Below are 13,504 nucleotides of genomic sequence, written 5' to 3'. Positions count from 1 at the left end.
TCCACTGATTCCAGTTTTCTTTGATGCCATACTCGGTCAAATGCAGCCTTGATGTCAAGGGCTGTCACCCTCACCTCACCTCTGGAATTCAGCTCTTTTGTCCTTGTTTGAACCAAGGCTGTAATGAGGCCAGGAGCTGAATGGCCCTGACTGGGTATCACTGAGCAGGTTATTGCTGAGCAGGTGCTACTTGATAGTGGTGTGATGGCACCTTCCATCACATTACTGATGATCAAAAGGAGACTGATGAACAGTAATTCACTGAGTCAGAGTTGTTTTTATGTACAGGAAATATCTAGGCATACCAGATAAAGGTATTGTTGACTCTGTACTGGAAGAGCTTGGCCAGGGGAGTGGCAAGTCCAGGTGCACAAGTCTTCAGTATTATTGCCAGAATGTTTTCAGGTCCCATTGCCTTTGCAGTATCCATGTTTCTAACCATTTCTTGATATCACATGGACTGAATCAAATTGGCTGAAGACTGGAATCTGTAATTCTGGGGACCACTGGAGGAGGCTGAGATGGATCAACCACCCGGCACTTTTGGCTGAAAGCTGCTATGAGTTCTTCTTAACCCTTATCTTTTGCATTAGGGCGGCACGTTGGCTCAGTGGTTAGCACTGCTGCCTCACAGCACCAGGGACCAGAGTTCAATTCCTGCCTCGGGTGACTGTCTGTGTGGAGTATGTGCATTCACCTTGTGTCTACGTGGGTTTCCGCCCACAATCCAAAGATGTGCAGGTCAGGTAAATTGGCCATGATAAATTGTCCATACTGTTAGGTGCATTAGTTAGGGGTAAATATAGGGTAGGGGAATGGGTCTGGGTGGATTACTCTTCAGAGGGTCATTGTAGACTTGTTGGGCCAAAGAGCCTGTTTCCATACTGTAGGGATTCTAATCACAAATGGGCTGGGCTGTTCCATCACCGAGGATGGGGATATTTGTGGAGCTTCCTCCCCCAAGAATTGTTTAATTATCAACCATCATTCAAGGCTGAATATGGCAGGACTGGCGAGCTTAGATCCGATCTGTTGATTGCAGGATCACTTAGCTCTGCGCATCGCTTGCTGCTTACGCTGTTTGGCATGCAGGTAATCCTGTTTGGTAGCTTCAGACTCATTAAGAATGAGTCAACATTTTTAAATTGAGTGAGGAGAGAAGTTCAAAGAATTTAGTTGTGCAGTGTTGTTGAGGGAAACATCAATGTAAATTTGGAAAGGATTGAATAACTATTTGATGCAGCTGGAGGTGTAGAGTAATACAGAAAGAAAAGTTAGTTTTAGAATGCTAATTAACAAGCTGACACCAGCATAGTGCTAACATCTGTCAACAAATTCATTTGCTTCTTTGTCACATTTGAAGAAGCAAGGAAGATATTTTCACAAGATCACTCTGCCAGTGCAGAGTAAGCTGAATGCAAGTGTCAGCACCTAATTTTGTTGTAAGAAAATCTTCAAAACTTTGGAACATAATTTTTTTTGTAAATTATGTTGAGTCTAGTCATTGCATGTAGCTGTTTCTCTGAATGCCTCTCTGATGTCCTTTAGTGAAGGAAATATTTTGCCATTGTTGGTCGAGTTGATAGGTAAATCCATTTCATTATCCCTGAGGATAATTGTATAACTCGACTGAAAATTAAAAATTTTGTTTTCTTTCTTCCAATTGTTGCACTTCTTCACTTTTATTATGTATATCTTCAACTCCAATTTATTCTCTTGCCTATGTCCTTAAGCTCTCTTTTCTCCATCTGCTCCTCCTATTTACCTTTTACCAACATCCACATTTCTCACTCTATCTCCCTCAATTGTATTATCACTCCACTCAATCTGATATTCCCACACCATTTTTTCTCTCTTCATAATTTCTTCTCTTCCACATCACCATTTCTGTCTTTGTTCTTTCCCTTCATTGGTGTTTGCTTTTACCTTCCATTTGTGTTTGCTCTTTCCCTGCTTCTCACTTATGAGTTCACATTTTTTATTCATTCACGGGATGAGGGTGTGACTGGCTGGATCAGCATTTATTGTCTAAACTTAATTGCCCAGAGAACAGTTAAGAGTCAACCACATTGCTGTGGGTCTGGAGTTACATGTAGGCCAGACTGGTATGCTTCCTTCCCTAAAGGGCATTACTGAGCCAGATGTGTTCTTCCAATAAATAGCAGTAGTTTCAAGGTCATCATTAGACTCATTCCACAATTCAAATTCCACTGTCTGCCAAGGTGGGTTTCAAACCCTCATCCACAGAACTTTACCTGGATCTTTGAATTAATAGCTGAAAATGTGTTGCTGGAAAAGTGCAGCAGGTCAGGCAGCATCCAGGGAACAGGAGAATCGACGTTTCGGGCATAAGCCCTTCTTCAGGAATGAGGAAAGTGTGTCCAGCAGGCTAAGATAAAAGGTAGGAAGGAGGGACTTGGGGGAGGGGCGTCGGAAATGCGATAGGTGGAAAGAGGTCAAGGTGAGGGTGTGGAGTGGGAGGGGGAATTGAAATGTTGAGCTACAGGGTGGTTGGGTTGGTGGGTCCGGGTGTCCCATAGGTGTTCTCTGAAACGCTCCGCAAGTAGGCTGCCTGTCTCCCCAATATAGAGGAGGCCACATCGGGTGCAGATGATGCAATAGATGATATGTGTGGAGGTACAGGTGAATCTGTGGCGGGTATGGAAGTTTCCTTTGGGGCCTTGGAGGGTGGTGAGGGGGGAGGTGTGGGCGCAAGTCTTGCACCTTCTGCGGTTGCAGGGGAAGGTGCCGGGAGTGGAGGTTGGGTTGGTGGGGGGTGTGGATCTGACGAGGGAGTCATGGAGGGAGTGGTCTTTACGGAATGCTGATAGGGGAGGGGAGGGAAATATATCCTTGGTCAACACATTTTCAGCTCTGATCTCCAGCATCTGCAGACCTCATTTTTTCCTCTTTGAATTAATAGACCAGCACTAATACCACTAGGCCATTGCCTACTCCTACCCACTTGGGGTTTTCTGCCTGTCTCATTTTTATCTTTGACTATCTTTTCAGACTTGATGGGTGATTGAACAGGAGAGCTGAGGAAAAATTGGACCTGTTTATAGGTGGACTTTGAAAGAATTGAAGCTGATTGAATGTGAGCAGGTGAGTTGGAAGTAAATGGACAGGACAGCCAGTGGATAGAGAATCATTGCTCCAACACTAGATTTGTGTAGTTATTAAATTATAACATTTTCTCTCAAATTCTTATATAAACATTGACTCGAACTTGCTGAAAAATCTCCAACTGGAAGTGAAGGCCCATTGCATCCATCACGGTGCAGTCCTTCTCTTCACCACATGGCTGTCCTCAGTTGATTTCTTGCATCACAATCATTTGTATCAAAGAAGAAGAACAAAGAAAATTTACGTTCCAGGAATAGGCCCTTTGGCCCTCCAAACCTGTGCCAACCCAAATTCACTATCTGAACTTATCACCCAATTCCTAAGGATCTGTATCCCTCTGCTCCTCACCTACTCATGAATCTACTGTGCCTGCCTCTACTACCTCTGCTGGTAATGTGCTCCAGGCACCTACCACCCTCTGTGTAAGGTACATTTCGCGTGTATCCCCTTAAACTTTTCTCCTCTCACCTTGAACGTGTGACCTCTCATTATTGAATCCCTCACCCTGGGAAAAAGCTTATCTCTATCCACCCTGTCTATACCCTTCATGATTTTTTAGATTTCAATCAGGTCCCCCCTCAATCTCCTTTGTTCTAATGAAAAGAATCCTAACCTACTCAACCTCTTTTCATAGCTAGCACCTTCAATACCAGACAACATCCTCGGAAACCTTCTCTGCACCCTCTCCAAAGCATCCACATCCTTTTGGTAATGTGGCAAACATAAATGTACAATGTATTCTAAATGCAGCCGAACCAAAGTCTTGTGCAATTTTAACATGACTACCAACTCTTATACTCAATACCCCGTCCAATGAAGGCAAGTATACCATATGCCTTCTTGACCACTCTATCCACCTGTGATCAGGTGACCTGGAGAACCTTTTGTGGGAACAAAAATATTGTCGGCTGTTATTTTTCTGCTGTGCAATTGGGAAAAAATCAAAATTGAGAACATGAAGATGGGTGCCTCTGATTATGACGTTTGCATTGCTATAACTGGATGTGAAAGCTTTTTGATCAGGTAAGAGTTCCTTTGCTGTTTACCTTAATACGTATGAATGAGGAGCAGGAGTATGCCATTCAACTCTTCAAATCTGGTTTACTGGACAATGCTGGAAGCCAGATGGTAACAAGTGTCTCTGGAAAACAGCATTGCTGTGCTGAAAATTCATAGTGTTACAAAACAATGGTCACTTTATAATATGGGTACAGCAGTCCCTGGGTTATGAATGCATTCCGTTCCGGAGTCTGTTCACAAATCAATTTGTATGCAAGTCAGAACAGAATGCAGGATAATATTAAGGTGGCATTCGTCAGCACAAGAAATGTTTGTTTGTCGGATCCTGAAAGTTCCATCCCTATATGAGATTACATTTGTGCTTAAGCCAGGTATTTGTAAGTCAGGGACACCCTGGATTGTATGCATCCTGACACATCCAGCCGAAAATCCTGTAACTGAAAAGTAATAACAACTTTGTTCCTTGCAGGAACCTGTGTTTACACCTTCAAAAATGTGTACTGGACCAATATTATTCTCTGCATTGCAAGTTCGAACAGAAAATAATGTAGTCCACTTTCTCAAAAAAGGTAGACAACCATCAGGGCCAAATATCAGGCTGTCCACCCCCATCTTGAGTCTTTCTGCCCTATTATGGCTCCTTTCCTCTGATAATAAGAGAGATGAGGGATTATGAGAGATGAAAGTGGGTGGCACAGCTGTTAGCGCTGATAGCTGGGAAGGTGGCCTGGCCAAATAAGTAGGTAATGCAGAGGTCATGAAAGGTTAATGCTGTCAGGGGTTTAGGGTGAATGACAGCAAGTGAGGAAGGATGTTGCAGGCAGGAGTGAGAGTGGTACAGGATGAGCCTTGGTGGTTGCAGAGATAAGATGAGTCTGAGATATCAGTGAGAAGATTGTGACACTTACACCAGCAGACTACAGAAGGTCATTGACCTTCTTCCTACATCGCTGGGCATTCCTAGAGGCAGGATAGGGCTGGAAAATGATGAGAGGAATGCTGTTGGGTGAAATTCTTCATTAATCAGGAGAGTTCAGTAAGTCAGGGTGAGAAAAGTCACTCGTTCTCTCACTAAAAAAACTTACAAATAACTTGCCACAACTCAGTTAGCCAAAACATAAAAGATTCAGCCAATGAAGACAGTTGGAAGACAAGAGATATGAAAGGGAGGGCCACAGTGCGAGATAGCTACATAGGAAAATAAATGGATTGCATTTATACATTACTTTTCTTGCCTTCAGGATATCTCAGAGTGTTTCACAGTCAATTAAGTGTAGTCACCAATGCTGCATCAAGAAACATAGCAATCAATTTGTGTACAAATAGCCTGAAATAAATGACTAGTTAATCTACTTTAACTGTGTTGGTTGAAGGAAGAATATTACACAGACACATGGAGGTTCTTGTTAATATTGGCCACATAATGTCACCAGATCTTTTAAACACCATCTAAATAGGAGAATAGAACTTCAAATTAACTTTAACACCTCATCTGAATGCCAACACCGCAGTAATGCATTCTGTCAGCTGGGAGAAAATGTACTTGGGAACATAAATATAAAATTGGTAATTATAGACCTGTATTCAAAGAGGAAGATGCATGCAAGGATGAAAGAAAACAGAGGGATAAGTGATTCAAGGAGAGAGAATGTCAACAAACAAACAGCTGAATTTATTGCTCATGGTGCTGGTCTCAATGATAGAGTGGGCTGACATTACCCAACTGCAATCTCGCAGCAACTGTCCAGTTAAAATCCTGGAGGAGCAAAGCCATCCATTGCTATTGCAGGGCTGGCTGCAAGATCCCCATTTTTCTGCCATCTGTTTCTGGTGCTATTTTTTAAAAACTTGACAGACCTGCACATCCAGTTCACCCTTGAACAGTACAAGTGGTACAGCAACACAGCAGTGAGGGAACTTAATCTGGAATGGCCGCCTCAAAGCTAAAGGCTGATCAAAGCACACTGCAGCAAGCTGAAGACTGACTTGAAGACAATGCTGAATCTAATGCAAAGACTGCCACTTAGCCAGTTAATCGACAAAATATCCAGCAAAGCTGCCAGACGAAAAACATGAGGTTGCACCACAATTTTAGCAATACCTCCCTGCAAGTTCCTTTCAGGGTTACACAGGAAAAGCAGGAGCTATTTTTCGAAGGAATAGGACGAAGATCTTTCTGGCTGACTGAGAAATCCTGGACAGAGATGACAGCAGAGCTCAAACACTGTGGGGTTGCCCACCAAACCTGAGTGCAGCATCACAAATGAACCAATGAGCTCCATTCCACAAGGCACACCACTATCCCTGGGGCAGATTCTATACGGTAATGCGGAATAACTTGCCACATGGACAGGGAATGACCAAATGGCTGCTGTAAAGGGAGAGGAAATGTTGTCTAATGATGTATGGCTCTGTCTCAACAACTGGCATTCCCAAAAGGTGAAAAGGCATCCAGCTCATGTTTCCAAGAATGGACACACATAGAGATTTATACAAAACATAGGTTGGAGGAGGATATGTGAATCCCTGTGAACTTGTGTTTACTCGTGCAGCAGGACAGGCAGGTGCTGTGATCTACTCCCTCTGAAGATGAGGCGAAGAAATCCTCAGAGGGTGCAGTGTCACATCATTACCCTTTACCCTTGGCTAACATTTATAATCTCTGGCAGTCGGTATAGGTTCACAATGAAACTCAGGGCCACAAGATGATGAGCATAGCAGAAATGGCCCTAAGCAACTGGTGGAGGATGTGACAGTCAACAGCACAGACAAGATGAGGACCATGGTGTGTCTGGTCCCCACTGAACCCTATGTTGGGTCTCTGCTGTTAGCTACGTAGTACCTGCTGGAATTCCAGTGGGCCACAGAGGAATATCTGCCAGAGCAATTAGAGACAATATACATCCACGTTCAGATGATGTTGATGATGGTATATGATGGATATTGATGATGTTGGTATATGAGTGATGCCATATCTCAGATATTTGGGCCCATGACTTCCTCCATTTAAGAGATTTACTACTCTCCTGAGTATCCAGGTCCAGCAGACCAGCCAGTGATTGCTGGAGCTGCATGCTGACTTCCTCACCCTCACCTGATCCTTGGGTTCAACATGGTAATGGCAAGATGGAAAGGAGATGCACCTCTCAGAGAGTTCAAAGTGTAGTTGGATGAGATGTGTCTTTAAGAAGGATTTGTTCTGTCCTGTTTCTCTTCATAAAGCATGTTATAAATCTGGTACTAAGATGTTTGCTCCAAGGAAGGCAGAGTAAATAGCTTTGTTACTTTTTAAAGTAGACAAAAGAAGCATGACCCACACAGAGCCGGGATTTTAATTTTTGTTTACAGTAATTGAAGTTAAGGTTCTCAAGTTGAAGCTCTCTCTCTCTTTCTGCTGTTACATTCATTCTTTTAGTTTTTCCTTTCTCCTGGACTGGAGGTAAGCGAATGTGTTTTGCTGAATTTGTTTTTGTGGAGGGTGTGTTTATGAGATGCTGCTATATTGGAACAATTGACGATTGGTAGTTAAATAATATATTATTTTCTTGAGTATTTAAATAAAGTTAAAGTTATGTTAATTCTTATTTTTTAGCTAGAGAAGTGATTGCTGGGCCTCTTGCTGAGATATTTGTATCATCGATAGTCACAGATGAGGTGCCGGAAGATTGGAGGTTAGCTAATGTGGTGCCACGGTTTAAAGAGCATGGTAAAGACAAGCCAGGGAACTATAGACCGGTGAGCCTGACCTTGGTGGTAGGCAGGTTGTTGGAGGGAATCCTGAGGGACAGGATGTACATGTATTTGGAAAGGCAAGCACTGATTAGGGATAGTCAATATGGCTTTGTGCATGGGAAATCATGTCTCACAAACTTGATTGCATTCTTGGAAGAAGTAACAAAGAGGATTGATGAGGGCAGAGCAGTAGATGTGATCTATATGGACTTCAGTAAGGCGTTCAACAAGGTTCCCCATTGGAGACTGGTTAGCAAGATTAGATTTCATGGAATACAGGGAGAACTAGCCATTTGGATACAGAACTGGCTCAAAGGTAGAAGACAGAGGGTGGTGGTAGAGGGTTGTTTTTCAGGCTGGAGGCCTGTGACCAGTGGAGTGCCACAAGGATCAGTGCTGGGTCCTCTACTTTTTGTCATTTACATAAATGATTTGGATGCGAGCATAAGAGGTACAGTTAGTAAATTTGCAGATGACACCAAAATTGGAGGTGTAGTGGACAGCGAAGAAGGTTACCTCAGATTACAACAGGATCTTGACCAGATGGGCCAATGGGCTGAGAAATGGCAGATGGAGTTTAATTCAGATATGTGCGAGGTGGTGCATTTTGGGAAAGCAAATCTTAGCAGGACTTATACACTTAATGGTAAGGTGCTAGGGAGTGTTGCTGAACAAAGAGACCTTGGAGTGGAGGTTGAAAGCTCCTTGAAAATGGAGTCGCAGGTAGATAGGATAGTGAAGGTGGCGTTTGGTATGTTTTCCTTTACTGGTCAGAGTATTGAGTACAGGTGTTGGGAGGTCATGTTGCGACTATATAGGACATTGGTTAGGCCACTGTTGGAATATTGCATGCAATTCTGGTCTCCTTCCTATCAGAAAGATGTTGTGAATCTTGAAAGGGTTCAGAAAAGATTTACAAGGATGTTGCCAGGGTTGGAGGATTTGAGCTATAGGGAGAGGCTGAACAGGCTGGGGCTGTTTTCCCTGGAGCATCTGAGGCTGAGGGGTGACCTTATAGAGGTTTACAAAATTATGAGGGGCATGCATAGGATAAATAGACAAAGTCTTTTCCCTGGGGTCGGGGAGTCCAGAACTAGAGGGCATAGGTTTAGAGTAAGAGGCGAACAATATAAAAGAGAACTAAGGGGCAACTTTTTCACACAGAGGGTGGTACGTGTATGTAATAAGTTGCCAGAGGACGTGGTGGAGGCTGGTACAATTGCAACATTTAAGAGGCATTTGGATGGGTATATGAATAGGAAGGGTTTGGAGGGATATGGGCCGGGTGCTGGCAGGTGGGGCTAGATTGGGTAGGATATCTGCTCGGCATGGACGGGTTGGACCGAAGGGTCTGTTTCCATGTTGTACATCTCTATGACTCTATGACTATATGAACTGTGGTGTAAGAAAAAAGGTGTGTTTTGCCTAAAGCCTAGTAGTTTGACCAATCAAATCACATCTTGATTGTCGTGCATTACGCTTGTCTTTTAAGTAAGGTAAGTTAGGATGTAGGTTATCTCCTTGATAGGTCTGATCCACAACTGTAGAAAGTGGCTCTTCTGCAAATGATCCTGGTGCTTTCATACAACAAAGCAGGTGTTCTGCAGCCAGAGGACTGCCACGAAAATTATTTCAAGTCAGGGGGCAGCTTGGTCTGCCTTCATTCCAATTGCAAGTAGCATCCTATAGAACCACTCAGAGGTGTTTTGCATGAGCTTCTACTTACACCAGTGATTTATGAATATTTATGAATTGCTCATATAATCTGGATGAGGGAATGTCGTAGAATCATACAGTCATCGAGATGCACAGCACAGAAACGAACCCTTTGGTCCAACCCATCCATGCCAACCAGGTATCCTAACCTAAATTAGTCCCATTTGTCAGCACTTGGTCCATATCCGTGAACCCTTCATAATCATATACCCATCCAGATGCCTCTTAAATGTTGTAGTTGGACCAGCCTCCACCACTTCCTTTGGCAGCTCATTCCATACATGCACCACCGTCTGCATGAAAATGTTGCCCCTTAGATCTCTTTTAAATTTTTCCCCTCTCACCCAAAACCCAAGCCCTCTCGTTCTGAACTCCCTCATCCCAGGGAAAATACCTTGTCTATTTACCCTATCCATGCCCCACATGATTTTATAAACCTCCATAAGGTCAGCCCTCAGTCTTCGACGTTCCAGGGAAAACAGTTACTGAAGTAGATAATCTGTGAAATTTTTGTTGCTGACCTGTCAGATGTCACTAGCATGAATGCCACGTTGATCTAGTGGCTAGCCACATTTGGTCATCTCCTTGGGTATATCATTGTGCTGTTGAAGCTGGCCATTCGACAATATGATAGCGGGAATATCAACCCAAGTAAGAATGACTTTGAACGGCCCAGGTTTTGAAGGTAGTGAGATAATCATGGGCCTTCTTTCTGCACCTCTCAATGGCCCTTTCCACCAGTCCAAGAGGTTTATTGTCCAATACCTACTCAGCTGCCTCCATTAATCCTCATCAGATGAAGATTGACTCTTGTCAATGTCCTCCTGATGCAAGGCCTGCCCTTCTGGAGTGCTAAGTTGTGTTTACTACCACACACTATGATGATAAATGATCTTCACTGGATTGCATGAGATAGATCTCGGTAACTGTCTCTCCACTTTGGGATGCCAGCCACCTGCTCATTGGTCATTCAGATGAACCCCTGGTAGTCTTTGTAACTTTTTTCTATCCTTAGCTGCAGTGTGAGGGCTCCTCACTAGTGTTAAGATCTACGTCTTCAGTGGGTAACCCCTATGGATCGATTGCTGGTAATGCACAGGAGAACCTCTGTGGCACTTGAAACTGTTGATGTGTGTGGGTACTCTAACTTCTCCAAGAGAATTGGGCATACACCTGCAGGATCTGCTTTTGGTGGTTCCAGACCATTTATATTTAATGGGGTAGAACCTGTTCATGTTTTCGACGATTCCTGGATGCTGAGATAGTCACGTGTGTGTTACTGATGACACATTCAATGATGCCCCCAAAACTGGTGGACCTCTCACTCCACTCTCACTCCAGTAGTACACATTGTCATTAGCCCACTTTCATGAGGCTTTAGTCTCTTCTTTGATATGACAATAAACTGCTGCCTGGAAACCTCCTCAAATATCTTCATGCAGTCATACAGCACAGAAACAGACCTTGCAGTCCAACCTGTCCCCTCTGACCAGATATCTGAAATTGATCTAATTTTGCCACTTTTGGCCCATATCCTTCTAAATCCTTCATATTCAAGTACCCATCCAGAAGCCTTTTAAATGTTGTAATTGTATCAGCATCCACCACCACCACCACCACCTCTGGCAGCTCGTTCCATACACATATTATCCTCTGCATGAAAAGGTTAGGCCTTGGATGCCTTTTAAATCTTTCCGCTGTCACCTTAAACCTATGCTGTCCAGTTTGGAACTCCCCTACCCTCGGAAAGAGACCTATTCTATTCACTTCAGTGGATCCCTGGAAAGTATTGAATGTGTAAAAATGCTGTGCAACCTTTGTCTGAAAAGCCACAGGCCTTGGGTCTTTACCAGATCCAGCACTGATAGTTTATCTTCCAGCATGGCACATACAGCAGTAATGGTCTCCAGAGAGACCAGCAGTCTTCATTGAAACTGACTGACAAACACAGGCTGTTGGCAACATTTGGGTTGTACTTGGTGTGACCCCTTATTGTTGGTCCGATATTCTCCATTCTGTGGCTTGGCCAACCAGAGGCTGGCCCTCTTACTGCTCCAACTGTAGCTGCAATAGTGCCTCCAGAATCTGGTCTTCCCTCTTTTTATCCCAGTTTTACCTCACATGGAGCTCCTGGAAGACTTAATTCATGAGGTCCATGGTGAATTGTTTGTTCTTTTCTCATGCACTGCCTTCTGGAGTCAGCCTAGCTTTGTCACTTCCTTTAGATCCAGCTGCAATGCTTCTCTGCTTCCCCTCCTAACAGACCACACTGCTTCCAGTGCTTCTATGAGTACAAGAGCAAACTACTGATGCCTTCCTTGAGGTCAGATCCTACAATAATTGCCTCCTCTATCTCTTTAACCTAATGTTATAAATGAATACAGGTAATGATATGATGGCTGACTTTTTTGTAGGTGAACCTGAACCCTTAGCTCAATGATGCCGGCTTTAAGTGGTCAGGGATTTCATAGCTGATTGTCCCCTTGTGCCACTCATTCAAATTCAAACTCTGCACTAAATCACAACCAACAGCCTGTAAATGAGTCTAAACTCTCTTGTCAGTGAGGCTGAGTTACCTGCATCATGTGGCAGTGTGCTTGGAGGTTGGCTGTTGAGAGTAGAATCTAGAACGAACATCATACCATTGCAGTTCCAGTCCAGCGTGTCACCTCCCACTTCACTGGCCCCCACCTCCAACTCACAACCTGCACAATTAAATGCAAACAAAGAGGATACACAAACAGCAAGGAGTTTAAAGTGAGCGTTGCAGAGGGTGACAGCAAGTAATGCACCTTTTCCACAGGACCAGTCATGTTTTCCAATTTACTTGTCATTAGTTCTTTAAGTTTAATCAGTAAATACCTTTCAAAAATTCTTTTTTTCCCAGCCGAAAAAATATTGAAAGGTTTTCATATAATTACTGTAAAGGTTGACTGTGCAGTTGGTAGGTACTCGACTTGACCAACATATTTTTAAAATTAAATCTGGACTAAATGCTTCTGACAAAACTATTACATTAGTCAATTGAACATTCTTACATAATTCAAGAGACTCAGATCCTAGGAGTTTACATATATTCAAATATGTCATAAAATGCCATTTTAGTCAACGTTTTGCTCAAGGGTGAAAATTGGAGCAATTATTACTGCAGTATTGTGCTCCAACAAATTAGTTACTGAGCAATAATAAGGCAGTTCCATTTCATGATAGAACAAGCCAAATAAAATAAGCTGTCTGATTTCCCATGAGCAAAATCACAAAAGGTCCATTCACTGATTATCAGAAATATTCTGTAAGCCATGGCTTGCTAAGAATAGAAGGGGGAGTTGGGGTGGGGAGCAATGATGATTGATCGTGAGTGTGACAGCAGTATACTAATGATGACAGCATACTAATAGCTTTAGAGAGGAGTGTGTGGTAACAGAAGTTTCCATGGGAATGATTTCAAGTGGAGATAAGATAAGGATACTCATTGGAGGTGGGGGCTGTCAGTGGTAGGAAGAGGATTGAAGGAGGACTTTTCATGTCTGGAGTAGGATCCATTGTAAGTTTCCCTTACGAGACCACAATTAAAGACCACCCTGAAATGTCTGCTTAGTTTGCAAACACAGCATATCCTAAAGACCAGCAACAAGTGGTTCTTCGGAATCATTATAAGATTCCTACAGTGTAGAGCTGGAAATGTGTTGCTGGAAAAGCGCAGCAGGTCAGGCAGCATCCAGGGAACAGGAGAATCGACGTTTCGGGCATAAGCCCTTCTTCAGGAATGAGGAAAGTTTGTCCAGCAGGCTAAGATAAAAGGTAGGGAGGAGGGACTTGGGGGAGGGGCGTCGTTTGGAGGTAGCGGAAATGACGGCGGATGATGCGCTGTACATGGAGACTGGTGGGGTGGTAGGTGAGGACCAGTGGG

General features: G+C 43.4%; 1 protein-coding gene across 4 annotated transcripts in view; it reads left to right on the top strand.

Moving 5' to 3' along the window:
- Positions 1-13,504, top strand: part of nrxn1a (neurexin 1a) — a 1,882,581-nt gene that overhangs the window by 33,185 nt on the left and 1,835,892 nt on the right. For all 4 annotated transcript variants that reach the window (XM_043695934.1, XM_043695933.1, XM_043695910.1 and 1 more), the window contains exon 2: positions 3,013-3,105. The gene's annotated coding sequence lies outside the window, so the exon portion shown is untranslated. The remainder of the gene's footprint in view (positions 1-3,012; positions 3,106-13,504) is intronic.

This window comes from Chiloscyllium plagiosum, chromosome 9 (assembly GCF_004010195.1).
Source record: "Chiloscyllium plagiosum isolate BGI_BamShark_2017 chromosome 9, ASM401019v2, whole genome shotgun sequence".
In the NCBI taxonomy this organism is placed as follows: domain Eukaryota; kingdom Metazoa; phylum Chordata; class Chondrichthyes; order Orectolobiformes; family Hemiscylliidae; genus Chiloscyllium; species Chiloscyllium plagiosum.
Note: the sequence above shows the minus strand (reverse complement) of the source record. Positions and strands in the feature narration are given on the sequence as shown.